Source organism: Cicer arietinum, chromosome 7 (assembly GCF_000331145.2).
Source record: "Cicer arietinum cultivar CDC Frontier isolate Library 1 chromosome 7, Cicar.CDCFrontier_v2.0, whole genome shotgun sequence".
NCBI lineage: Eukaryota > Viridiplantae > Streptophyta > Magnoliopsida > Fabales > Fabaceae > Cicer > Cicer arietinum.
Genome location: NC_021166.2, coordinates 36,727,048 through 36,754,231, shown reverse-complemented (window position 1 = coordinate 36,754,231; position 27,184 = coordinate 36,727,048).

The following is a 27,184-nucleotide window of genomic DNA, read 5'->3' as shown; positions in this document are numbered from 1 at the left end:
ATAATAATAATAATAATAATAATAATAATAATAATAATAATAATAATAATAATAATAATAATAATAATAATAATAATAATAATAATAATAATTCTTCGATGATATTTTTCTTCAGCACAGAGTATCTATTTATAGATGAAATTAGAGCTTCAATTTAGTCCTTGTTTACTTCTGAATTGTATCTTCATTCCTAGCTTGGTAAACAATAATCTAACGAGATGTTTTTTGAAAATATGGTTTTTAGTAAATTCTTTATTTCTGAATCCAATATGAGTTGTTCTTCTAGATTGATTTTGGTCGTATTTTTTTCATATTGAGTTTGTATTGATTATGTGCGTATTTTGTTCAAATTGAGTTTGTAAATTCTTCATATTAATTATGTTCGTATTTTGTTGTAGATAAATCTTGATCAAATCTTCTTCAAATCTTGACCATATCTTCTTTTCAACTTGGTCAAATATTTTTTTTTTCAATTATAAATTTGAATCAAATCTTATTTTAGATTTTTTTATTTATAAATCTAAATCAAATCTTATTTTCGATTTTCTTCAATTATAAATTTGAATCAAATCTTATTTTAGATTTTCTTCAATTATTTATTTTAATCAAATCTTATTTTAGATTTTTTTTTCTATTTATAAATCTAAATCAAATCTTATTTTAGATTGTCTTTAAAAACACAAATCTTCTTTCATACTCTTTGAAGTAAAATATATTATTCCCATAAAATACTTTTGTTATAATCCAAACTTTAAGTATTAAATCAACTTGGTTCCAACAATCTCCCCATTTTTTATGATGACAAAACTTGAATTTTTTATAGCAACTTTTCTTTATATTTCTTCTATTCCCCCTAACTTAGGGCTCCCCCTCAGTCTAAGTATCTCTCAACTTTATCAAATATCTTTCTCCCTCTTTTGTCATCAGACAAAAAGACTTGAAAGTGAAACTTTTTTTTTTTGCTTTTACTTTTTTTTAATAACATGAATATAACATATTATAAGAAAATATAAAAATTAATGTAAAACTAAACTACTTTGATCTTATCACAACTTCAGCCAGGTATGATTGTAAGGTTTAGGTTTTTCTTAATGAAGTTAAACCTATCTTCAGGTACTGGTTTGGTGAATATGTTAGCCCATTGGTGTTTAGTGTCTACAAGCTGAATATTTAGTACCCTTTTCTGAACAAAGTCCATAATGAAGTGGTGTTTGATTTCTATGTGTTTATCTCTAGAATGAAGTATACAGTTGTTGGTTAGGAAAATGGCAGAAGTGTTATCACAATTGATGGGAATGTTGGATTCTTGGATTTTATAGTCTTCAAGTTAATGTTCCATCCAGAGTAGTTGAGAGCTGCAGCCAGCTGCTGAAATGTACTCAACCTCTGTTGTTGACATGGCAATAGTGTTTTGCCTTTTACTTGACCATGATATTAAGTTGGCACCTAGAAAGGTGCAGTTTCCACTAGTGCTCTATTTCTCAAGTTTATCTCCAACATAATCAGAATCACATTATTCACTCAATTTTTAGTCAAGAGACTTCTTGTAGAACAAGGTAAAGTTGGTAGTGCCTTTTAAGTTTCTAAGGATTTTCTTAAAAGTAGTTAAATGTGATTCCTTAGGATCAACTTGAAATCTTGCATATACACATACGCTAAACATGAAGTTAGGTCCGAAAGTGGTAAGATAAAGTAGGGATCCTATCATTCCTCTATAGGTCTTTTGGTCAACTTTTTGGCCTGAATCATCATTTTCAAGTGAACAGGTAAGGTGCATTGGTGTAGCCAAAGGATTGCAATCACTCGTCTTAAACTTCCTAAGAAGCACTTTTGTACATTTAATTTGATGAATGTATATACCTTTTTGACTTTGTTGAATTTTTATCCCTAAGAAAAACTTAAGTTCTCCCATCATACTCATTTGATATTCAAGATGCATCAATTTAGAAAATACCTGGCAAAGAGTGTCATTATTAGATCCAAAAATAATGTCATCAACATAAATTTGAAATAATAAGAATGTCATCTCCTAATAATTTTCTCAAGAGGGTATTATCTACTTGTCCACTTTCAAAGTTATATTTAAGCAAGAAGTTACTAAATCTATCCTATGGTCTCTTTATGTTAGACCATAAAGAGATTTCATAAGTTTAAAAACATGATTTTAAAATTCAGAACTATCAAAACCTGGGGGTTGTCTAACATAAACCTCTTCACTTATATAACCATTTACAAAATCACTTTTAACATCCATTTGAAACATGATGAAACATTAACTAGAAGACAAAAAAATCCTAGAAACCAACATTCCCGTTTATTGTGACAACACTTTTGCCATTTGTTTAACCAAAAACCCTATACTTCATACTCGAGCTAAACACATAAAAACCAAACACCATTTCATTAGGGATTTTATTCAAAAAGGTGTGCTTCATATTTAGTTTATAGACACCGAACATCAATATATTGATGTTGATGAAAGTATTTTTTGAGAACAATATATTTGACTTCACATAGCATGAAATAAGATTTGTGTTTTTGAAGACAATCTAAAACAAGATTTGATTCATATATATATATATATATATATATATATATATATATATAATTGAAGAAAATCTTTGACCAAGTTGAAATGAAGATATGGTCAAGATTTGAAGAAGATATGATCATCACCTTATCAATAGTGAGAAATGAATTATTTACTAGAAGATCTATTAAAGATTTATCTACAAGAAGATATTAATAATTTACAAGAATATTTTATCAAGAATATTTATCACAAGAAGATATGAATTATTTACCATAAGATTTGATCAAGATTTATCACAAGAAGATATAAATTATTTACAATTTTGAAAAAGATTTATCTACAAGAAAATATAAATTATTTACTATAAGGTATGACCAAGAGTTGTTTACAAGAAGAAACACTCAGAAGAAGATACATTTATTTTTTGCAAAGATATGATTAAGATTTTGATAGTAGACAAAATACTGAATCAGACTTAGTCATATTCTTACTTGTGAAAATTCAAGAACCGATCCAACACTATAATAATTGTGAAAGAAATCGAAACAAAAGACAAACAATATCAATCTGAATAATTTACAAACTCAATCTAAACAAAATACGAACATAATCAATCTAGAATAATTGCATAGATTGAATTCAAAATAAATAATTGGTTAAAGAACATATTGTCAAAAAGCATCTTGTTCAGAATTATTTTTGAATAAGATCTTTGTTGACAAAGCTAGGAATGAAGATATAATTTAGAATTAAACATGGACTAAATTGAAGCCCTAACTTTAACTATAAATAGATACTCAAGGCTGAAGCGCAATATTCCAAATTCATCTTCGAGTTCAAAGAAAAAAAATACTTGTTTGAATGAAAAATATTTTCTGAGTGTTTTTCTTAGAGTGTGGAAGTCATCGTTATAATCAACTTGTTAGAAGAAACAACTTGTAAGACCCATAATTTTAAAGTACCATTTATGTATTTTTGGTGTATTTTGGATTTTGGCTCTGAGGCTTTTAAGCCAAAGTTAATAATATTTTGGGGTTTTATAATCAAAAAGATATTTTGATGCCAATTAAAATTTCTCGTCGATAAATAAATTGAAATTAACTGCGGTGAATCCTTTACGGATAATTTAATGCGTTTCGGGTGAAACGGTAATTTAACAAATATCTAGATGTTTTGAGATATTTGTTAAGTTATATTTATTATCTATATATGTTTGTTTGGAGGGAAAAAGAAAGGAAAACTAGAAGGAAGGAAAAGGAAAAGAAAATATTATAAAAGGAAGGAAGGAAAAAGGAAGAAAGGAAAAACAAAGGAAAGAAAAAGAAAGGAAAGAAAATCGCCAATTTCCATCTCCTTCCTCTGAACCGTGAACCGATTTCCCTCCTTCTCCCGTTTTCATTTTCGTCGCTTTCTTTTCTTCAAAACTAGTAACCCAAGGTTGGGTGAGAGTTAGAACAAGGATTTCGCAACTCCACACTTCCTCTTTGATCCGAAAACGAAGAAAAACGGTATTTGAGATCCAAACACAAACCCCTCCGTTTCTTCAAGATCCAAGCTTCATTTCGCGAAGAGTTAGAAGGGAAAGTTCGGTAAATGAGTATTAAGAATGGGGAATCTCTTAATATGACTGTTTGCTTAACGTTTTGTTTTGAAAATCATTAAGTTAAATCGGTATTAAGAACGGGGAATCTCTTAATGACTTATTTAATTAATGTTGTTTGAAAGTCGTTTAAGTTAAATGGGTATTAAAAATGGGGAATCTTTTAATACCTCGGTTTACTTAATGTGTATTTGAGGAAAATGTTTAAGTTAACTGGGCGTTGAGAATGGGGAATCTCTTAATGTCTCGGTTACTTAACTATCGTTTTTTTTGAAAATCGTTTCGGTAAATGAGTATTAAGAATGGGGAATCTCTTAATATGACTGTTTGCTTAACGTTTTGTTTTGAAAATCATTAAGTTAAATCGGTATTAAGAACGGGGAATCTCTTAATGACTTATTTAATTAATGTTGTTTGAAAGTCGTTTAAGTTAAATGGGTATTAAAAATGGGGAATCTTTTAATATCTGCATTTGCTTAACGATTGTTGTGAATGGAGTCTGTGTATGCTCATGCATTTCATTTGGTAAATTGTGTCGACCCGTGATAGGTGACACCTTGGTAAACTGTACTGACCCGTGATAGGTGGTACATTTACGATTCCCGCTTTTTCTTTTAGTAAATCGTGTTGACCCGTGATAGGTGACACCATGGTAACTGTACTGACCCGTGATAGGTGGTACATTTACGATTCTCGCTTTTTCTTTTAGTAAATCGTGTTGACCCGTGATAGGTGACACCTCAGTAAACTGTACTGACTCGTGATAGGTTGTACGTTTACGATTTACTATTTAGTAATTCGTGTTGACCCGTGATAGGTGACACCATGGTAACTGTACTGACCCGTGATAGGTGGTACATTTACGATTCTCGCTTTTTCTTTTAGTAAATCGTGTTGACCCGTGATAGGTGACACCATGGTAACTGTACTGACCCGTGATAGGTGGTACATTTACGATTCCCGCTTTTTCTTTTAGTAAATCGTGTTGACCCGTGATAGGTGACACCTCGGTAAACTGTACTGACCCGTGATAGGTGGTACGTTTATGATTTACGCTTTTTAGTAAATCGTGCTGACCCGTGATAGGTGGCACCTCGGTAATTGGTACTTTGGCCTGCGATAGGCGGTACAATTATGATTTACGGCCCTTCGAGGAGGGTTTTGGTTTGGAATTCCGAGTCCATGCATTTTGGCATATACGCATTGCATTAGGGTGCTTGGCACGCGAGTCGTATTTGATTTGAATTTATGATTGAGTGATTTGAATTTTGATTTATCGTGGTAATTACGTTGAAGGTGCTAAGTGTTATGTGTTGGTTATTGGGTGTAAGTATGATGGTTATCGAACCTTCGTGTGTCGTAGTAATCGCGTAGGAATTGCTAAGTGTTAGGTTGTGGACTTGATTAGGAATGACTTAGGTTAATTCATGAATTTTTGGAAAACTGATCAGGGAAATCGATTTCCCAATCGATTGGATGGGTAAACAGGGACTTGTGGGTAAACAGGGACTTGGCCAAATTGACAAAATCGATTAGCCAATCGATTTTGTAATCAGTTTTCGAAAATCATTTACGAAATCGATTGCCCAATCGATTGGGCCTTAAGTCAGGGACTCATCCATATTCGACCAAATCGATTTGGAAATCGATTGGCTTAAAACCTGGGGGCTCAGTACTCACTCAATCGATTGCCAGATCGATTGATTCAGCCCAGGTTTCTGTTTTCATTAAAAACCTTCACCCCAATCGATTTCCCAATCGATTGGCTCAGTGAAAATCCTCAGTTTGAGTTAGATGATTGATTACTCATTAACTTATCCATGTCTTGATTTGTTATGTGTTAATTAGGAGATTGATAACTTCATTTTACTTTCATTTTTAATTGGCAAAGTATTGTATGAACTTTTCGCATATTGAAAATCCTGTTAAGGTGCATGCTTAGTTGAAAAGTTATTTTGAGCATTTAAAAACTCAATTGCTATGTGTTAACTGTTATTTTTTTTGGTTGGTGACCCTTTACAATTATTGTGGAAATCTGGGCTTTGCCCTCAGATGAGAGTCAGGACGGTCCTACCGGTTCGTACCCTACGGACGGGAATGGAGATGGGAACGCTTGACTGCAGTTACGTTAGGAGGATCTCACGGGGCACGTGGAGATACTCAGGGTGTATAGCTTTTTGGTAGGATGATCAGATTAGGAGGATGTATAGGGACTAGGTGTCCTTCTTTTTGGATTGGAGTATTTTTAGTTTGGAAAACTATACTTATACTAATATTGTCAGTTTGACATCTTCTTTGAATGGGTTCCATGTACCATTTGTTGTTGTGTAAATGTTTTGGATTTATAATTGGAGAAACTTTTCCGCTGCTTGTAAATTATAATGACTCAATTATTTATCCAAAGGCATTTTCTGATTTAATTCTTTGGTTGTCTTTAATTACTTTTAAAAAAAAAAATACCCTCGCTTTCAAAAACGGGGTGTTACACAACTCAAGTTCCAAAACTTTGTATTAAACCCGGTAGTGATGTTAGTGTGCCTTCAACAATTTGGGGTTGTCAGATTGTGTGGAGAAGACTTGGCTAGTAGAATCAATGTGTGTGTGTTCCTCAAAAGTCTGGGGTTTCTCCGACTGTTTGGAAATACTTGCTTGGAGGTTCAGGTGCTCTGTAATTAAATTTGTTGAATTAGTGGATTAAATCCTTTTAAGTTAAATGACTTGATGTAGCCAAGTTAGTGGTGAACTAGGATAAATTACTTGTGTTACTTTATTTATGCACTCCTTAGTTTTTTTATTGGTTATACTCCAAGTAAATTAACAATTCTGAACCAATATGATCAAATAATGAAAAAATTATCAACTTATTCAAACACAATTCAACCCCCTTCTCGTGTTTGCACCTTCAACATCGACCTAAAATAAAGTTATATTTAATAAAAAAATACTAATTTTTACCTTTACACGGTGAACTCCCTTAGAGGTGGATTTTCTCCTTGTGCAAATAGAAAAAAATAGAATCTTGCACAAAGAAGCACACAAGTTAGAGACTCAAAAAATATTTTTATAAGGGTTAAATATATTTTTAGTCTCTATAAGTATACTAGTGACGCGATTGACACTCTGTATTGGCTTACTCCAATAATGCAAGAAATAATCTAGTTCTAGTGACTCTGGATATACATGGTATGTTTTGTTTTAGTTGCCTCTCTTGAACACAACTTTGCTCTTTTATTTCGGCACTAATACGATTGACAAAGAAAATGACCGTTTGCCTCTGATAAGCTTGATAAGCGAGTGATCGTATGCCTCTGATAATTTCATAATCAATTGAAGCATCTAATCATGTGACTCTGACTTATAATGTACGCTTTGAAGGAAGTCAATCCTCTAATAGAACTCAATGCTCTGATGAAAAGTCGATGTTAGGCTGAAAGTTAACACTCCAAAGAAGACAAAGCATTTGGACATCCTCTAATGAACACTTTGAATCTGCTACTTGACTGAAGATCTTAAGACATGCCCTGACCATCGTATCATCTGCTTCCTAATTTCTTTAAACAAGATACGCTAAATCAATTACAAGATCTATTTTGGAAATTTTCTATGGCAAACCAATCTCAAAAGATGTGATACGAAAATTCATGAGTTATGTTGATTTCTTGAAATTAGGACAACGATCATACACCATAATCGATCACTTTAGCGATGAGAAGATTTTCTGAAGAAACAAATTTGTAAACACTTTATGCGAGAGCTAATTTAGAAAAATCCAAAACTCTTTGTTTGTAACCTTGCACAATAGTGGTTGTCGTCCTCAATTGCTTGATTGTCCTAAACTAGAAGTTTGAAAAGGTTGAACATGGTCAATGTGACTAGTAGTTGTTTAAATGTAAGTTTGATTTTATGGTGAATTAGTGGATTAAATCCTTCAGGTTGAAGGGACATAACGTAGCTACTGTGTTGGTGGTGAATCAAGATAAATTGGTTGTTTCTCTGTGCTCTGTTTTTATTTACTTGCCCTGCTTTCTTCACTTTACTATAGTCTTTTGAAAAAGATTTTAAACAGAAAACACAACTCAAAATCTCTCATTTCTTCTATTATTCGTTCGACACCAACTGTATATAAAAGTAAAAATGAAGTAAGAGTCAATATGGAAAAGGAAGGTAACATTTAGGTCATTGGAAACCAAACTTATGCATCCAATAAGTGTGTTTGTGTCATTGGATTAACATTTAGGTCATTTTCATCTACCATAGGCTTATTCAAGTCCATTTAGGGTTTTTAACCAATCTTGAGCATCCAATAAGTGCGTTTGTATCATCCGATTAATATTTACGTAATTTGTGTCCTCCCTAGGTTTATTTTAGACCATTTAGCGTTTTTAAACAATCATGTGCATCCAATATGTGCGTTTGTGTCATTGGATTAATATGTAAATCATTGTCGTCCTCCCTAGGCTTATTTTAGTCCATTAAGGATTTTTAACCAATCTTGTGCATCCAATAAGTGTGTTTGTGTCATTAAATTAACATTTAGGTCATTTTCGTCCTCCCTAGGCTTATTCTAGTCCATTTAGGGATTTAAATAAATTGTATGCATCCAATATGTGCGTTTGTGTTATTGGATTAATATTTAGGTCATTTTTGTCTTGTTCGACTTGTTCTATTCCATTTAGCCATTTTAACCAATCTTATGCTTTCAATAAGTGTGTTTGTGTCATTGGAATAACATTTAGGTCATTTGCGTCCTCCATAGGCTTATTCTACACCATTGAGATATTTTAACCAATCGTTATCATCCAATTTGTGGGTTTGTGTCATTGAATTATCGTTTATGTCATTTTCGTAATTCTTCGAATTATTCTAGTGCATTTAGGGTTTTTAACCAATCTTGTTCATCCAATACATGCGTTGGTGTCATTGGATTAATATTTTGGTCATTTTCAACCTCCTTTATCGTATTCTAATCCATTTAAGGTTTTTAACCAATCCCATGCAACAAATAAGTGCATTTGTGCCCTTCGATTAACATTTAGGTCATTTTTGTCCTCCAATGGTTATTCTATTCTATTTAGGGTTTTTAACCAATAAGTGTGCTTGTGTCATTGGATTAAGATTTAGGTCATTTTTGTCATTACATTCAAAAGTGCTTTTCTAGTACATTTATGGTTTTTATCCAATCTTGTGCATCCAATATGTGCGTTTGTGTCATTGGATTAATATCCAGGTCATTTTCATTCTCCAATCGACTTATTATAATCCATTTAGGGTTGTTAACTAATCTTGTGCATCCAATAAGTGCATTTGTGTCATTGGATTAACATTTAGACATTTTTGACTTTCCTAGGCTTATTCTAGTCCATTTAGGGTTTTTAACCAATCTTGTGTATCCAATAAGTGCGTTTGTATCATTGGATTAACATTTAGGTCATTTTTGTCGTCATTCAACTGATTCTAGTTCATTTAGGCTTTTAAACCAATATTGTGCATCCAATACGTGAGTTTGTGTCGTTGGATTATCATTTAGGTCATTTTTGTCCTCCCTTGGCTTATTCTAGTCTATTTAGGATTTTGAACCAATCTTGTGCATCCAATAAGTGTGTTTGTGTTATTGGAATAACATTTAGGTCATTTTCTTTCTCCGCATGGTTATTCTAGTCGATTTAAGGTTTTTAACAAATCTTGTTCATCCAATACGTGTGTTTGTGTTATTGGATTAATATTTTCATCATTTTCTTCTTCCTTCGACTAATTCCAATCAATTTAGGATTTTTGAACAATCCATTTTGAGTTTTTACCCAAACTTGTGTATCTAATACGTGTATTTGTGTCATTAGATTAATAACTGTGTTTGTGTCATTGGATTAACATTTAACTGTGTTTGTGTCATTGGATTAACATTTAGGTCAAATTTGTCATCATTCGACTTATTCTAGTTCAATTAGGATTTTTAACCAATCTTGTGCATCTAATACGTGAGTTTGTGTCATTGGATTAACATTTAGGTCATTTTTGTCCTCCCTTGGCTTATTCTAGTCTATTTAGGATTTTGTACCAATCTTGTGCATCCAATAAGTGTGTTTGTGTTATTGGAATAACATTTAGGTCATTTTCGTTCTCCGCATGGTTATTCTAGTCGATTTAAGGTTTTTAACAAATCTTGTTCATCCAATACGTGTGTTTGTGTTATTGGATTAATATTTTGATCATTTTCGTCTTCCTTCGACTAATTCAAATCCATTTAGGATTTTTAAACAATCTTATGGTTTCAATAAGTGTGTTTGTATCATTGGATTACCATTTAGGTCATTTTCGTCCACCCTAGGATTATTCTTGTACATTTAGGATTTTGAACCAATCTTGTGCATCCAATAAATCTTTTTGGGTCATTAGATTAACATTTCATTCATTTTCGTCATCCTTTGACTTATTCTTGTTCATTTAGTGATTTTAGCCAATCTTGTGGATCTAATATGTGTGTTTGTGTCATTTGATTAACATTTAGATCGTTTTCCTCCTTCCTAGGCTTATTCTAATCCATTTATGGTTTTTAACCAATTATTTGCATCCAATAAGTCTGTTTTGTGTTGTTGGATTAACAATTATGTCATTTTCGTCATCCTTCGACTTATTGTAGTCCATTTAACGTTTGAACCAAACTTGTGTGCTCAATACGTGCGTTTGTGTCATTGGATTAATATTTTGGCAATTTTTGTCTTCAATAGGCTTATTCGAGTCCATTTAAGGTTTTTAACCAATCTTGTGCATTCAATATGTGTGCTTGTGTCAATGGATTAACATTTAGGTGATTTTCATCTACCTTCGACTTATTCTAATCAATTTTGGGTTTTTAACCAATCTTATGCATCCAATTAATGTGTTTGTGTCATTAGAATATCATTTAGGTCATTTCCGTCCACCCTAGGCTTATTATTGACCATTTAGAATTTTTAACCAATCTTATGAATCCAATACGTGCGTTTTTATCATTGGATTAATATTTATGTCAATTTTGTCATCCCTAGGTTTATTCTACTCAATTTAGGGTTTTTAACTAATCTTAAGCATCCAATAAGTGCGATTGCGTCAATGGATTAACATTTAAGTCATTTTCGTCATCTTTCGACTTATTCTAGTCCATTAGGGTTTTTAACCAATCTTGTGCATCCAATATGTGCGTTTGTATCATTGGATTATGTAAACTACATGTTTTTGATGACGACAAGACCACCAACTATGGACAATGCAACAAGATCAAAAAGAAGATCAAACCATCTTGAATAAGCTTCAAAATCCAAATAATAAATGGTTAAATGTAAAGGTATATGATACAAATCAATAGTTCAAATACATGAGAACAATTCATATTTACATATGCATTTAACATGTTTTCAAAAATCAAAAACAACATTAACAAATCATTTAAAATCATATTTTTGACAATTTGCATAAGTGTATTCGAATACATCATGTTGTATTCGAATACAACTTAAGTCAGAGGCAAAACGTTAAATGGTGTATTCGACTACACCCATCTGTAGTCGAATACAAGCTAAGTCAGTGGCCAAGTGTATTCGACTACACCCATATGTAGTCGAATACAAGTTAAGTCAGAGGCTAAAATACACTAATCTGTATTCGACTACACTGATGTGTATTCGAATACAAGATGTAAAATTTGAATTTTTTGAACGTTACAAAGACGTGTATTCGAATACAATATACTGTATTCGAATACACCTGGAAACATTACAATTTTTCAGATCTGGGATGCCTCTAGAACATTGTAATTTTTCATCAAACCTCTTGGATCAATGGCCACGAATCTGAAAGGATGTTTTATGGAGTATAAATACCCCATAACTTCAGATCAAAAATCAACCATCCTTGAATTAATTCATTAAACAACTTTGAACAAAATTCTGATTTTTCTAAGTACTTGCATTAGATTTTCATATCATTCTAAAAGTTCTCAAGTACTTGAATTACTATTGAGTTGTTTATCAATATACCACATCTTAGATTTATTCAAACCTTATTGTATCATTTGTACAAGTAAGATAGTGGTGTGCTATCTTAGAAAGAATTGTTAGAAGTTTTGTAGCAAGAATCCCAGGGTGGGAGTTGTACATTTTCTGACAAGTATTGGATTAATCTCTTGTGGTGTGCAAGAGGACTGGACGTACCATTGGTTATAAGGGGAACCAGGATAAATCTTAACGTGTTCATTTACTTACTGCAATTTTTATTAAGCCTTGTTCTTAAACTCAGAAAATCTGATTACCATATCACTAAAAACAAGAAAATTTACTAACACCTAATTCACCCCCCCTCTTAGGCGTACTTCTATACTTACAATTGGCATCAGAGCAGGTTAAGGTAACTTATTCCTCGATCAATTACTCATGGCTTCCGCACAACTTGTTTTTAGAGACGGGGGGAGCAGTACCAAGCCACCATGTTTTGTTGGAGAGCACTACGATTTTTGGAAAATCCGTATGCAAGCGTATCTCGAAGCACAAGGAGACGATATATGGGATGCAGTTGAAAATGGTCCTCATATTCCAAAAACTGTCATCAATAACAAAGAAGAAATAAAGATAAAAAATTCTTGGACTGATGAGGATAAAAGAAAAGTGCTTTTCGATAAAAAGGCTAAGAATATATTACAATCTGCACTAGGAATGGATGAGTTTTTCCGCATATCTCACTGTAAAACAGCAAAAGAAATATGGGATACGTTGGAAGTAACTCACCAAGGCACCATTGAGGTAAAGAGATCCAAACTCAACACACTATCACAAGAATATGAGTTATTTCGAATGCAGCCCGAAGAGACTATTCTAGATTTACAGAAAAGGTTCTCTCACCTAACCAATCATTTGACAGCACTCGGAAAAATCTTCACAAATGATGAACTAAATCTAAAAGTACTAAGGTCATTGACAAGGGCATGGCAACCAAAAGTTACAGCAATATCGGAAAAGAAAAGCCTATCCAAGATGTCTCTTTCTGCACTATTTGGAAAACTTCAAGAGCACGAAATCGAACTTGGAAGGCTAGAACAAAATGAAAGTCAAGAAAAGAAGAACAAAAATATTGCTTTAAAGACCGAATCAAGAGAACAAATCAAAGATAATGATTCAGATGAAGATGAAAATATTATCCTTCTTGTTAAGAAATTTTGTAAATTTCTTAAAAACGATAGAACATTCAAACAGAAAAGCTTCAGGAAGAAAGATAATTCTACATCAAATCAAAACTTCACTTGCTTTGAATGTGGAAAACAAGGATATATTAAAGCAGATTGCCCAAACCTTGCTAAGAAGAATGTCAACAAAAAGAAAGACTTCAAGAAGGCATACATAGCTTGGGAAGACAATGAAGTAAGTTCATCTTCAGAAACAGAAAGTGAACAATGCGCCAACGTTGCATTAATGGCCTCGCATCAATCAGATGATGAAGAGGTTAGTAATATAGACTCTCCTCATTATAATAAGACTAATAATGAATTAATTATAGAATACAATGATGCTCAAAACGCAATAAAAGAATTACTTATTGAATGTAAAAATCTGTGTAAACTAGTATCAACACAAAAGAAACAAATCTCAAGTTTACAAGAAAAAATTGATATTATGGAGAAAAATTCTGAAAAACTAAAACAGAATTTTGCATGCAATAAATGTGAATCCCTCTCTTTCAAAATTGTTCAATTAAATAGAGTAATTGAACGGTACGAAAAGGGACAATTAGGATTGGAAAATGTTTTAAACATGCAAAGATACTCAAATGACAAAAGTGGTCTTGGATATTCAAAATTTGATAAACCAAATTTGAACAAAACTATTTTTGTTAAAGCAAGTAGTCAATCTAATCAAGAAAAGATTATAGTTATGAAAAAGGACGATCTTTATAATAAGAAAATTATTCAAAATAAATCTCATACATATGTTACTAATAGTAGATTTAATCCTACTTGTTCTTATTGTGGTCTTCATGGTCATACACCTAATACATGTCATATTAGAAACATTAGTGTTCCAAAAGGTCATTTCATATGGGTAAAGAAAGGTACTAACCATCAAGGACCCAAAGCACATTGGGTACCTAATAAAGTTTGATTTCAATTTTGTAGGTAAGCAAACAAAAGACTTCAAACATGTGGTACTTGGATAGTGGCTGCTCTAAACACATGACGGGTGATATAACAAAATTTTCAGCTTTAACACTCGAGTCAAAGGGACATGTAGTATATGGAGACAACAACAAAGGAAAAATTTTAGGCATTGGAAAAGTTGGTACAGCACCATCTCCCTCAATTGAAGATGTCTTATATGTTGAAGGTCTAAAACATAATCTCATAAGCATCAGCCAGCTTTGTGACAAAGGATACAAGATAGTTTTTAATAAAGATGAGTGCGTCATCCAAAATGAAGCTACAAATGAAACTCAGTTTGTTGGTAAGCGTTTCAAAAACATTTTCATACTTAATTTTGAAGATTTATCCTTGAAAATGAAATGTCTTTTGGTAAGCGACAATAATGATGCTTGGCTATGGCATAAGAGATTTGCTCATATTCACATGGATCATTTAAACAAATTGGTCAAGCATGATCTTGTTGTAGGCTTACCAAAAATAAAATTTATAAAGGATAAATTATGTGACGCTTGTCAAAAAGGCAAACAAACAAAAAGTTCTTTCAAACCTAAAAATGTCATTTCAACTTCTAGACCACTACAATTGATACATATGGATTTGTTTGGTCCATCAAGAACCAAAAGTCTTGGTGGAAACTCATATGGACTAGTTATTGTTGATGATTACTCAAGGTTCACTTGGACCTTATTTTTGGCAAATAAAAATGAAGCTTTTAAGGCATTTAAAAACTATGCCAAGCTAGTCCAAAATGAACAATCTGCCAAAATTGTATCAATTAGAAGTGATCATGGAAGGGAATTTCAAAATACTTCATTTGAAGAATTTTGTGAAGAAAATGGTATTTTTCACAATTTTTCTGCACCAAGAACACCACAACAAAATGGGGTCGTTGAGAGAAAGAATAGATCCTTAATAGAGCTTGCTAGAACTATGCTAAGCGACTCAAATCTACCAAAATACTTTTGGGCAGATGCTGTAAACACAGCATGCTATGTTTCCAACCGGGTAATTATTAGGCCAATTCTTAAGAAAACTCCATATGAACTTTACAAAGGTAGAAAACCCAATATCTCTCACTTTCACATTTTTGGATGTAAATGTTTTGTGTTAAATAATGGTAAAGACAACCTTGGAAAATTTGATGAAAAAGCTGATGAAGGTATATTTCTCGGTTACTCTTTATCTAGTAAAGCATTTAGAATCTTTAATAAAAGAACCTTATTAGTTGAAGAATCAATGCATGTAACCTTTGATGAAACTAACCCCATAAAAGAAGAAAATATTATTTCTTGTGATGATGATGATGTTTTTGAAAGTAATGATCCAAGCAAAGAACTTCAACAAGAAAGTGGAGTCAATATTGAAAGGCAAAGTGATGATCTTCCTAAAGAATGGAGAACCCATAGATATCACCCTATTGACAACATCATAGGTGATATAAATAAAGGAGTCACAACAAGGTTAAAATTGCAAGATGCTTGCTTAAACATGGCGTTTGTTTCTCAAATCGAACCCTCCAAAATTGGTGAAGCACTTAAAGATGATCAATGGATACTTGCCATGCAAGAAGAACTCAATCAATTCGAAAGAAGCCAAGTTTGGGAACTTGTTCCTAATCCTGGAAATAAACACATCATTGGTACAAAATGGGTGTTCAAAAATAAACTAGATGAGAATGGCATAGTTGTTCGCAACAAAGCTAGATTGGTTGCTCAAGGATACAATCAAGAGGAAGGGATAGACTTTGACGAAACATTTGCTCCGGTAGCAAGACTAGAAGCCATACGTCTACTATTAGCATATGCTTGCTCCATGAATTTTGAGTTATATCAAATGGACGTGAAAAGTGCATTTCTCAATGGGTACATAAATGAAGAAGTTTATGTCAAGCAGCCCCCTGGATTTGAAGATTCCAAAAATCCCTCACACGTTTACAAATTGAAAAAGGCTCTTTATGGTCTAAAACAAGCTCCAAGAGCTTGGTATGACAGATTAAGCACCTTTTTATGTGAACGAGGATTTGACAAAGGAGAAGTTGATAAAACGTTATTTGTCAAAAGAGAAAATGGTCACACATTATTGGTTCAAATTTATGTTGATGATATAATATTTGGATCAACCAACAAGGACATATGTGAAGAATTCTCTTCAATAATGCAAGGAGAATTCGAAATGTCCATGATGGGAAAATTAAACTATTTTCTTGGACTTCATATCAAGCAACTTGAGCACGGCATCTTCATCAATCAAGCCAAATATTGTAAAGAATTACTAAAGAAATTTGAAATGGAGAATTGCAAAGAAAGTACAACTCCAATGGGCTCCGGAACATATGTTGATAAAGATGCATCAGGAATTTCCATCGACATATCCAAATATCGAGGTATGATTGGATCATTATTATATCTAACGGCCAGCCGGCCAGATATCATGTTTAGTGTTTGTTTGTGTGCAAGATTTCAGGCAGATCCGAAAGAATCACATCTAGTAGCTGTTAAAAGAATTATGAAGTATCTGAAAGGAACAACAAATGTAGGCCTATGGTATCCTAAGGGTAGCATATGTAGCCTAGTAGGATACTCTGATTCGGATTATGCGGGATGCAAAACAGACCGTAAAAGCACCAGTGGCACATGTCATGTCTTAGGAAATGCCCTTGTTTCATGGTCTTGTAAAAAGCAAGCTTGTGTTGCACTTAGTACTGCTGAAGCTGAATATATTGCAGCAGGAAGCTGTTGTGCCCAGATTCTCTGGCTCAAACAGCAATTACATGACTATGGAGTTGATCTCGGATGCATTCCCTTAAGATGTGATAACACAAGCGCAATAAACATCTCAAAGAATCCAATCATGCACTCCAGAACTAAACACATCGATATCCGACATCATTTTCTACGGGATCATGTACTTAAAGGTAATGTTGAGGTAACATTTGTTGATACACACAATCAATTGGCCGATATTTTTACAAAACCGTTACCTAAAGACTCATTTTATAAAATCCGAAGAGAACTTGGTATTTTGAGTGAATTTGATCTTTAACCATTGCATGATATACATAGTTTGCCATATCTCTTATGTCTTATTGATTATTTCCTTTTGATATATGAATTTGTGTATTACATGATGCAATTTTCATAAAAAAACTGAGTTTTTAAGCAAAACGGTGCTTATGTAGTCGAATACAAATGTCTGTATTCGAATACAAACTTTCCCAGATTTCCTGTATTCGAATACAAAGGATGTGTAGTCGAATACACGTTCCCAGAAAAATGTGTATTCGAATACAAGAAGGTGTAGTCGAATACACCTTCGCGTTTTTGCCCAGATATAAAAGCTGCTACACATAAGTTAGGGTTATTTCAGTTGGTATTCGAATACAGCCTCAGTTCCTTCTCTCATCTCTCTCAAACTCATCCATCCTCCTTCCACTTACTTACCCATTCACTCAACCTAACAAAATCCATTACTCTTTACTTCCTTCTTGTCATCCCTCTTCAAATCTCTCACAACTCTCACATTTTCTCTAAAACCCACTTTCACCAAAAATACCCTTTCTCACCATGGATGCTCGCAAACGAGGACCACGCACCAAACATGCCGCAGTAGGTCCCTCACGAAAACGAACCAAGACTCCCAACATCACGGATCTATCCCGGCTTCTACACACACCGGAGGAAATTGATCGTTTTCGCACCTTCTACTCGGACAAGCGCCTTATTATCCCCAAATACGGTACTTTGGACTCTTTTTCTGATTTTAAATTTCCTGCGTTGCTTAAAGCACAACATGTTGAAGAGTTTATAGGCTACAATGGTCCAGTTTATCCAGATTTGGTTAGGGTTTTTTATTGTAATCTCATACAAGAGGGCAAACTGCTAGTCTCGCGCGTTAAGGGTAAAGTTATTCGTTTAAATACCAAAACCATTGGCGAAATTCTGAATATTCCTTTTAATGGTGAACAATTTTGTCCAAACAATTTATGTGAATGGGGTGATATTTCTAAGTATGATGCGTATGTCTCTCTCTGTCGGTTTGATCGCCGCACCATGGAACAAAAGAGAGCTCAGGCAGGTTCCAAATATGCCCAGCAACGGTATGGTGTGGGAAATCTTACTGTTGATTATCGGCTTCTACACTATTTCCTTAGCTACATTTTGGTTCCGAAGGCTGGAAATTACTCCCAAATTTCGGAGTTTGAACTGCAAATTATGAATTTCATGTTTGAAGGTCGTCAACTTAATTGGGCATTTTTTGTGAAATCTATCATGCTTGGATCTCGCGAAGCAATTGGCTTACCATATGCAAAGGAAGTTTCACGAATTTTGGAACACTTTGGTGTGGACTTTGCTGATGAGGTTATGTTTACTCCCACCAAAGAAAATCTGTTGGATTTAGGTGTCTTGCCTAGCATGAGGATCATATGGAATGATGAGCTTGAAGCCTTTGTGCATAAAGGTGATCATGGTCCACCTTCTGAAGATGCACCGGCGGACACTGCTGGACCATCCAACACTGCTGCTCAAGGAGATGAAGATGGCGAGGAAACTGCATCTGATGATGATTATATCTCCAATCAAATGATCATGACTCGCCTTGATTCTTTCCAAACTTTCTTCCAAACTCAATTCGACAAGTTGACCACCTCTATCGACACTCGCTTCACCACCATTGAAACTACTATTGCTCGCAATCATGACGCACTATCTCAAGACATTAGTCAATTATCCGACAAACTTGATCATTTCCACATTCCGACAGAATTTGATTAAGTCTTTAAATTTTGTACTAAGTTCACTTTTTGTATTCTGTGTTATTGTAATATTTGCTTTATGAACTCCTTTGTCGTTTTAATTCTGGTGTGTTTTGTATTACTCGTTTCAGGACTTATTATGTATTCACTTTTATGATCTTCTAACTTAATTTCCATTACTGCTATTCTTGTTTCCTTCTATGTCTTTTGTGTATGACTTTACTCGCACCGTGTATGTCTCTTTGTTTTCTTCTTCTTTTTGATCATGTCAAAAGGGGGAGAAAATTTGGTGTTGTTGTTGCATTTCAAACCTTGTAGGCACTCAAAAACAATTTTCAAATCATCACATACAACGGGGGAGTATGCACCTATTACGGGGGAGCAAAGATTTCAACATCACACTCTCTTCACAACAACGTTTTGTCATAATCAAAAAGGGGGAGAATGTAAACTACATGTTTTTGATGACGACAAGACCACCAACTATGGACAATGCAGCAAGATCAAAAAGAAGATCAAACCATCTTGAATGAGCTTCCAAATCCAAATAATAAATGAGTAAATATAAAGGTATATGATACAAATCAATAGTTCAAATACTTGAGAACAATTCATATTTACATATGCATTTAACATGTTTTCAAAAATCAAAAACAACATTAACAAATCATTTAAAATCATATTTTTGACAATTTGCATAAGTGTATTCGAATACACCATGTTGTATTCGAATACAACTTAAGTCAGAAGCAAAACTTTAAAAGGTGTATTCGACTACACGCATCTGTAGTCGACTACAAGCTAAGTCAGTGGCCAAGTGCTTCACATATTTAGGGTTATTTTCTTTGGTATTCGAATACAGCCCCAGTTTCTCCTCTCTTCTCTCCAACACTCATCCCTCCTCCTTCCACTCCCTTACCCATTCACCCAACCTAACAACATCCATTTCTCTTTACTTCCTTCTTGTCATTCCTCTTCAAATCTCTCACAACTCTCACATTTTCTCTAAAACCCATTTTCCCCAAAAAACTACCATTTCTCACCATGGATGCCCGCAAACGAGGACCACGCACCAAACATGCAGCAGTAGGTCCCTCCCGAAAAGGAACAAGAAATCCTAACATCACGGATTTATCCCGGCTTCTACACACACCGGAGGAAATTGATCGTTTTCGCACATTCTACTCGGACAAACGACTTATTATCCCAAAGTATGGTACTCTAGACTCATTCTCTGATTTTAAATTTCCTGCGTTGCTCAAAGCACAACACGTTGAAGAGTTTATAGGCTACAAAGGTCCAGTTTATCCAGATTTGGTTAGGGTTTTTTTATTGCAATCTCATGCAAGAAGGAAAACTGTTAGTCTCTCGGGTTAAGGGCAAAATCATTCGTTTAAATACCAAAACCATTGGAGAAATTCTGAATATCCCTTTTAATGGTGAAAATTTTTGTGCAAACCAATTATGTGAATGGGGTGATATTTCTAAGTATGATGCGTATGTCTCCCTCTGTCGATTTCGCCGACGCACCATGGAACAAAAGAGGGCTCATGCAGGTTCCAAATATGCCCAACAACGGTATGGTGTGTCCCAAATTTCGGAGTTTGAACTGCAAATTATGAATTTCATGTTTGAAGGTCGTCAACTTAATTGGGCATTTTTTGTGAAATCTATCATGCTTGGATCTCGCGAAGCAATTGGCTTACCATATGCAAAGGAAGTTTCACGAATTTTGGAACACTTTGGTGTGGACTTTGCTGATGAGGTTATGTTTACTCCCACCAAAGAAAATCTGTTGGATTTAGGTGTCTTGCCTAGCATGAGGATCATATGGAATGATGAGCTTGAAGCCTTTGTGCATAAAGGTGATCATGGTCCACCTTCTGAAGATGCACCGGCGGACACTGCTGGACCATCCAACACTGCTGCTCAAGGAGATGAAGATGGCGAGGAAACTGCATCTGATGATGATTATATCTCCAATCAAATGATCATGACTCGCCTTGATTCTTTCCAAACCTTCTTCCAAACTCAATTCGACAAGTTGACCACCTCTATCGACACTCGCTTCACCACCATTGAAACTACTATTGCTCGCAATCATGACGCACTATCTCAAGACATTAGTAATTTATCAGACAAACTTGATCATTTCCACATTCCGACATATTTTGATTAAGTTCTTTAGTTTTAAGTTAACTTTTCGCATTCTGTATTACTGTGATATTTGCTTTATGAACTCCTTTGTCATTTTAATTCTGGTGTATTTTGTATTGCTCTTTTCGGGACATGTTATGTATTAACTTTTATGATATTCTGACTTAATCTCCATTTATGCTATTCTCCTTGTTCCCTTATATGCCATTTGTGTATGATTATACTCGAAACTTGTCTGTCTTTTTCTTTTCTTCTTCTTTTTGATCATGTCAAAAGGGGGAGAAAATTTGGTACTGTTGTTGCATTTCAAACCTTGTAGGTACCCAAACACAATTTTTTTAATCATCACATACAACGGGGGAGTATGCACCTATTACGGGGGAGCAATGATTTCAACTATACACTCTCTTCACAACAACATTTTGTCATAATCAAAAAGGGGGAGAATGTAAACTACATGTTTTTTATGACGACAAGACCACCAACTATGGACAATGCAGCAAGATCAAAAAGAAGATCAAACCATCTTGAATAAGTTTCGAAATCCAAATAATAAATGATTAAACGTAAAGGTATATGATACAAATCAATAGTTCAAATACATGAGAACAATTCATATTTACATATGCATTTAACATGTTTTCAAAAATCAAAAACAACATTAACAAATCATTTAAAATAATATTTTTGACAATTTGCATAAGTGTATTCGAATACACCATGTTGTATTCGAATACAACATAAGTCAGAGGCGAAACTTTAAAAGGTGTATTCGACTACACGCATCTGTAGTCGACTACAAGCTAAGTCAGTGGCCAAGTGTATTCGACTACACCCATCTGTAGTCGACTACATGCTAAGTCAGTAGCCAAATGTATTCGACTACACTCATATGTAGTCGAATACAAGTTAAGTCAGAGGCTAAAATACATTGATCTGTATTCGACTACACTGATGTGTATTCGAATACAAGATGTAAAATTTGAATTTTTTGAACGTTACAAAGACGTGTATTCGAATACACATATACTGTATTCGAATACACCTGGAAACATTACAATTTTTCAGATCTGGAATGCCTCTAGAACATTGTAATTTTTCATCAAACCTCTTGGATCAATGGCCACGAATCTGAAAGGATGTTTTATGGAGTATAAATACCCCATAACTTCAGATCAAAAATCAACCATCCTTGAATTATTTCATTAAACAACTTTGAACAAAATTCTGATTTTTCTAAGTACTTGCATTAGATTTTCATATCATTCTAAAAGTTCTCAAGTACTTGAATTACTATTGAGTTGTTTATCAATATACCACATCTTAGATTTATTCAAACCTTATTGTATCATTTGTACAAGTAAGATAGTGGTGTGCTATCTTAGAAGTATTGTTAGAAGTTTTGTAGCAAGAATCCCAGGGTGGGAGTTGTACATTTTCTGACAAGTATTGGATTAATCTCTTGTGGTGTGCAAGAGGACTGGACGTACCCTTGGTTATAAGGGGAACCAGGATAAATCTTAACGTGTTCATTTACTTACTGCACATTTTATTAAGCGTTGTTCTTAAACTCAGAAAATTCAATTACCATATCACTAAAAACAAGAAAATTTACTAACACCTAATTCACCCCCCCTCTTAGGCGTAATTCTATACTTACAGATTAATATTTAGGTGATTTTCAACCACCTTCGACTTACTTTAATCCATTTATGGGTTTTAACCTATCATGTGCAACCCATAAGTGCATTTATGTCATTGGATTATTATTTATTTTGAATTTCGTCATCCCTAAACCTATTCTACTCCATTTAGGGTTTTTAACCAATCTGGTTTATCCAATACATGTGTTTGTGTCGATGGATTAATATTTAGGTCATTTTCGTCATCCTTCGACTTATTCTAGTTCATTTAAGGTTTTTAACCAATATTGTAAATCTAATACATGCGTTTGTGTCATTGGATTCATATTTAAGTCATTTTCATCCTCCTCCTACTTACTCTAATCCATTTATGGTTGTTAACCAATCTTGTGCATCCAATAAGTGCATTTGTGTCATTGCATTAACATTTAAGTCGTTTTCTTCATCCTTCGACTTATTCTAGTCCATTTAGGGTTATAACCAATCTTATGCGTCCAATACGTGGATTTGTGTCATTGGATTAATATTTAGGTCATTTTCGTTTTCCTTCAACTTATTTTAATGCATTTAGGGTTTTTAACCAATCTTTTGCATCCAATAAGTACGTTTCTGTGATTGGATTAATATTTACGTCATTTTCGTCCTCACTAGGCTTCTTTGAGTCCATTTAGGGGTTTAACCCATCTTGTGCATCCAATAAGTGTGTTTGTGTCATTTGCTTAACATTTAGGTCGTTTTCGTCCTCCCTAGGCTTATTCTAGTCCATTAAGAATTTTGAATCAATCTTGTACAACAAATAAGTACATTTGTGTACATCCAATACGTGCCTTTGTTTCATTGGATTAATATTTAGGTCATTTTTGTTCTTAGTAGGCTTCTTCGAGTCCATTTAGGGTTTGAAATGAATCTTATGCATCCTATAAGCGTGTTTAGGTCATTTTCATCCTCCCTGTGCTTATTGTAGTCCATTTTCGGTTTTTAACCAATAAGTGTGTTTGTGTCATTGGATTACCATTTAGGTCATTCTCGTCATCCTTCGACTTATTGAAGCCCATTTAGGGTTTTTACCAAAATTTTGAGCCCAATACGTACGTTTGTGTCATTGGATTAATATTTAGGAGATTTTCTTCCTTCTTCAACTTATTCTAATCCATTTAGGGTTTCTAACAATTCTTGTGCATCCAATATCTGCATTTGTGTCATTAAATTAATATTAAGGACATTTTCGTCCTCACAAAGCTTATTCGAGCCAAATTAGGATTTTTAACCATTCTTTTGCATCCAAAAAGTGCGTTTGTGCCATTGGACTAACATTTAGGTTATTTTTATCATCATTCGACTTATTCTAGTTCATTTAGTGTTTTAAACCAATCTTGTGCATCTAATACACGACTTTGTGTCATTGGATTAACATTTAGGTCATTTTTGCCCTCCTTTTGCTTATTCTAGTCTATTTAGGATTTCGAACCAATCTTATGCATCCAATAATTGCGTTTGTGTTATTGGAATAACATTTAGGTCATTTTTGTCCTCCCTATGCTTATTGTAGTCCATTTTGGGTTTTTAACCAATCTTGTGCAACCAATAAGTGTGTTTGTGTTATTGGATTAACATTAAGGTCATTCTCGTCATCCTTCGACTTATTCTAGCCCATTTAGGGTTTTTACGAAAATTGTAAGTGCAATACGTACGTTTGTGTCATTGGATTAATATTTAGGATATTTTTTTCCTTCTTCAACTTAGTCTAATCCGTTTAGGGTTTTTAACCAATCTTGTGTACCCAATACGTGCATGTGTGTCATAAGATTAATATTTAGGACATTTTTGTCCTCACTAGGCTTATTGGAGTCCATTTAGGAATTTTAACCAATCTTGTGCATCCAATAAGTGCGTTTGTGTCATTGGATTAACATTTAGGTCATTTTTTGTCATCATTTGGCTTATTCTAGTTCATTTAGGGTTTTAAACCAATCTTGTGCTTCCAATACGTGATTTTGTGTTATTGGATTAACATTTAGGTCGTTTTTGGCCTCCCTTGTCTTATTCTAGTCTATTTAGGATTTTGAACCTATCTTGTGAATCCAATAAGTGAGTTTGTGCTATTGGAATAACATTTAGGTCATTTTCGTCCTACCCAGGTTTATTCTAGTCGACTTAAGGTTTTTAACAAATCTTGTTCATCCAATATGTGTGTTTGTGTCATTGGATTAATATTTAGGTAATTTTTGTTGGACTTTAGTCCTCTTAATCCTAATTTTGACATAATTAACAAACATACAATGTACATACATCATATGATAAATCTAACATTTTAACTGAGTAAGATTTTAGGAACAACAACTCAACCCTACATACTTGAGACAATTACTTGGAACTCAAGAAATCAACAAAAGTTGAAAATCTACTGAGCAAATCGATTAGGCAATCGATTTCATAAAAGGGTTGTAAGGAAACATGTAGTTTGTGGTTACACAATCGATTAGGCAATCGATTGGCAAAATCAGTAATAAAAATTGTGCAAGTCAGAGGCAACCTGATTTGTATGCTAATCGATTGGCACATCGACTGTGCAAATCACAAAGACAAACAACTGATTGAATAAATCGATTGAGTAATCGATTGGGCAAGTCACAGGGCCAATCCATTTACTAGACTAATCGTTTGACAAATCGATGTCGTAAATAATATTTCAAAAGTAACATGGCCTGTGACAAACACAATCGATTGGACAATCCATTGTGAGAAATTCAATCATGACAAGTTTGGTATCAATCGATTAGGAAATCGATTGAGCTAAACCAACTGGTAAAGTCCTTTTCAGAAACATATTACCAAATCGATTGGCACTCCGATTAACGTGGAATAAGCTAAGTTCCTGTTTTAAACACAATCGATTGAAACAAAAATTTGAAATCACAGGGAACTCTTAGTATGTGGCCAAATCGATTATGTGTATTATTGTATCGATTATGTGACTTAGTGAATCGACTAAGTAATCGATTGGTTTGATTTCATTACTAGAACAAAACACCTGACATCGATTATGCAATCGATTCATATATAAGTCTACACATAATTTTCTGATAGAGATTGAAGACAAACTCTGTACTTCTTTTATATCTTTTTGTAACAAAGTTTTGTAAAAAGAAACAACTGTGAAAAATCCAGTTTGAAAACTGGTGGCGATCTTCGTTGATGTAAAGATCATCAAGAAGGAGATGTACTTGATCTTGTGTGAGTCTGACGAGTGACTGCAAGGATCAAGAGGTTAAGCAATAGGAAAAAGTTTGAGTTAGATAGATAGGTTTCGAGGAAACTGGACAATCTGTAAAAGCGTCTCAATTCTTTCTATTGAAGAAAAAGCTGAAATCCAGTTGGATTGTCAGGACTGGATGTAGGCTGTCATACTGACAGCTGAACCAGGATAAACCTTGGTGCATTCTATCCCTTATCTTTTTACTTTTATTGTTGATCTTGTATGCTATGTTATATCTCCGCTGTGTATAAATCTGAATAAATCTTGCATCGTATGATTGTATGTTCGATCTTGATTGTATGCTAGACGTATTCTGTTTTCTATATTGTTTTAATTTGTTAAAGAATGTCATATTCTGTAATAACGAGGTCATAATAATCAACATTTGGTATCAGAGCCTAACTTTTTTAGAGTAATACTCATAAAAGCAACATGGCCTCAGTTGAATTTCTAGGAGAAGGTGCTTCACTTGCAAGGCCCCCTGCCTTCAATGGAGCCGCTTACATGTATTGGAAACACAGGATGTTGATATTTCTCGAAGCTAGTGGTATTGATATTCTAGATGCTGTAGAAAATGGACCCTACATACCTTCAATAGCTGGGACTGGTGATTCACTGATCCCTAAACCCAGATCCGAATGGTCTGAGGATGATAAGAAGAAGGTAGGATATAATGCTAAGGCTAAGAACATAATAACCTCTGCATTATCAGCTGATGAATTTTTCAGGGTCTCAAACTGCAAGACTGCTAAAGAGATGTGGGTCACTCTTCAACAGACACATGAAGGCAGATGAATCCATAAATGACCTGAAAACAAGGTTCACTCACATTATCAACAACCTACATGCTCTAGGAAAAGTTATGGATAGTGAGCAGCAAATAGGAAAAGTCATGAGGTGTTTAACAAGAGAATGGCAGCCCAAAATAACCGCTATTGCTGAATCAAAAGATCTGGCAAAAATGACCACTGCAACACTGTTTGGAAAGCTCAGGGAGCATGAAATGGAATTGCACATGTTAGATGAGTCAGAACAAGTTAACAGGAAAAGAAAAGGATTATCTTTGAAAGCCCAAACGCA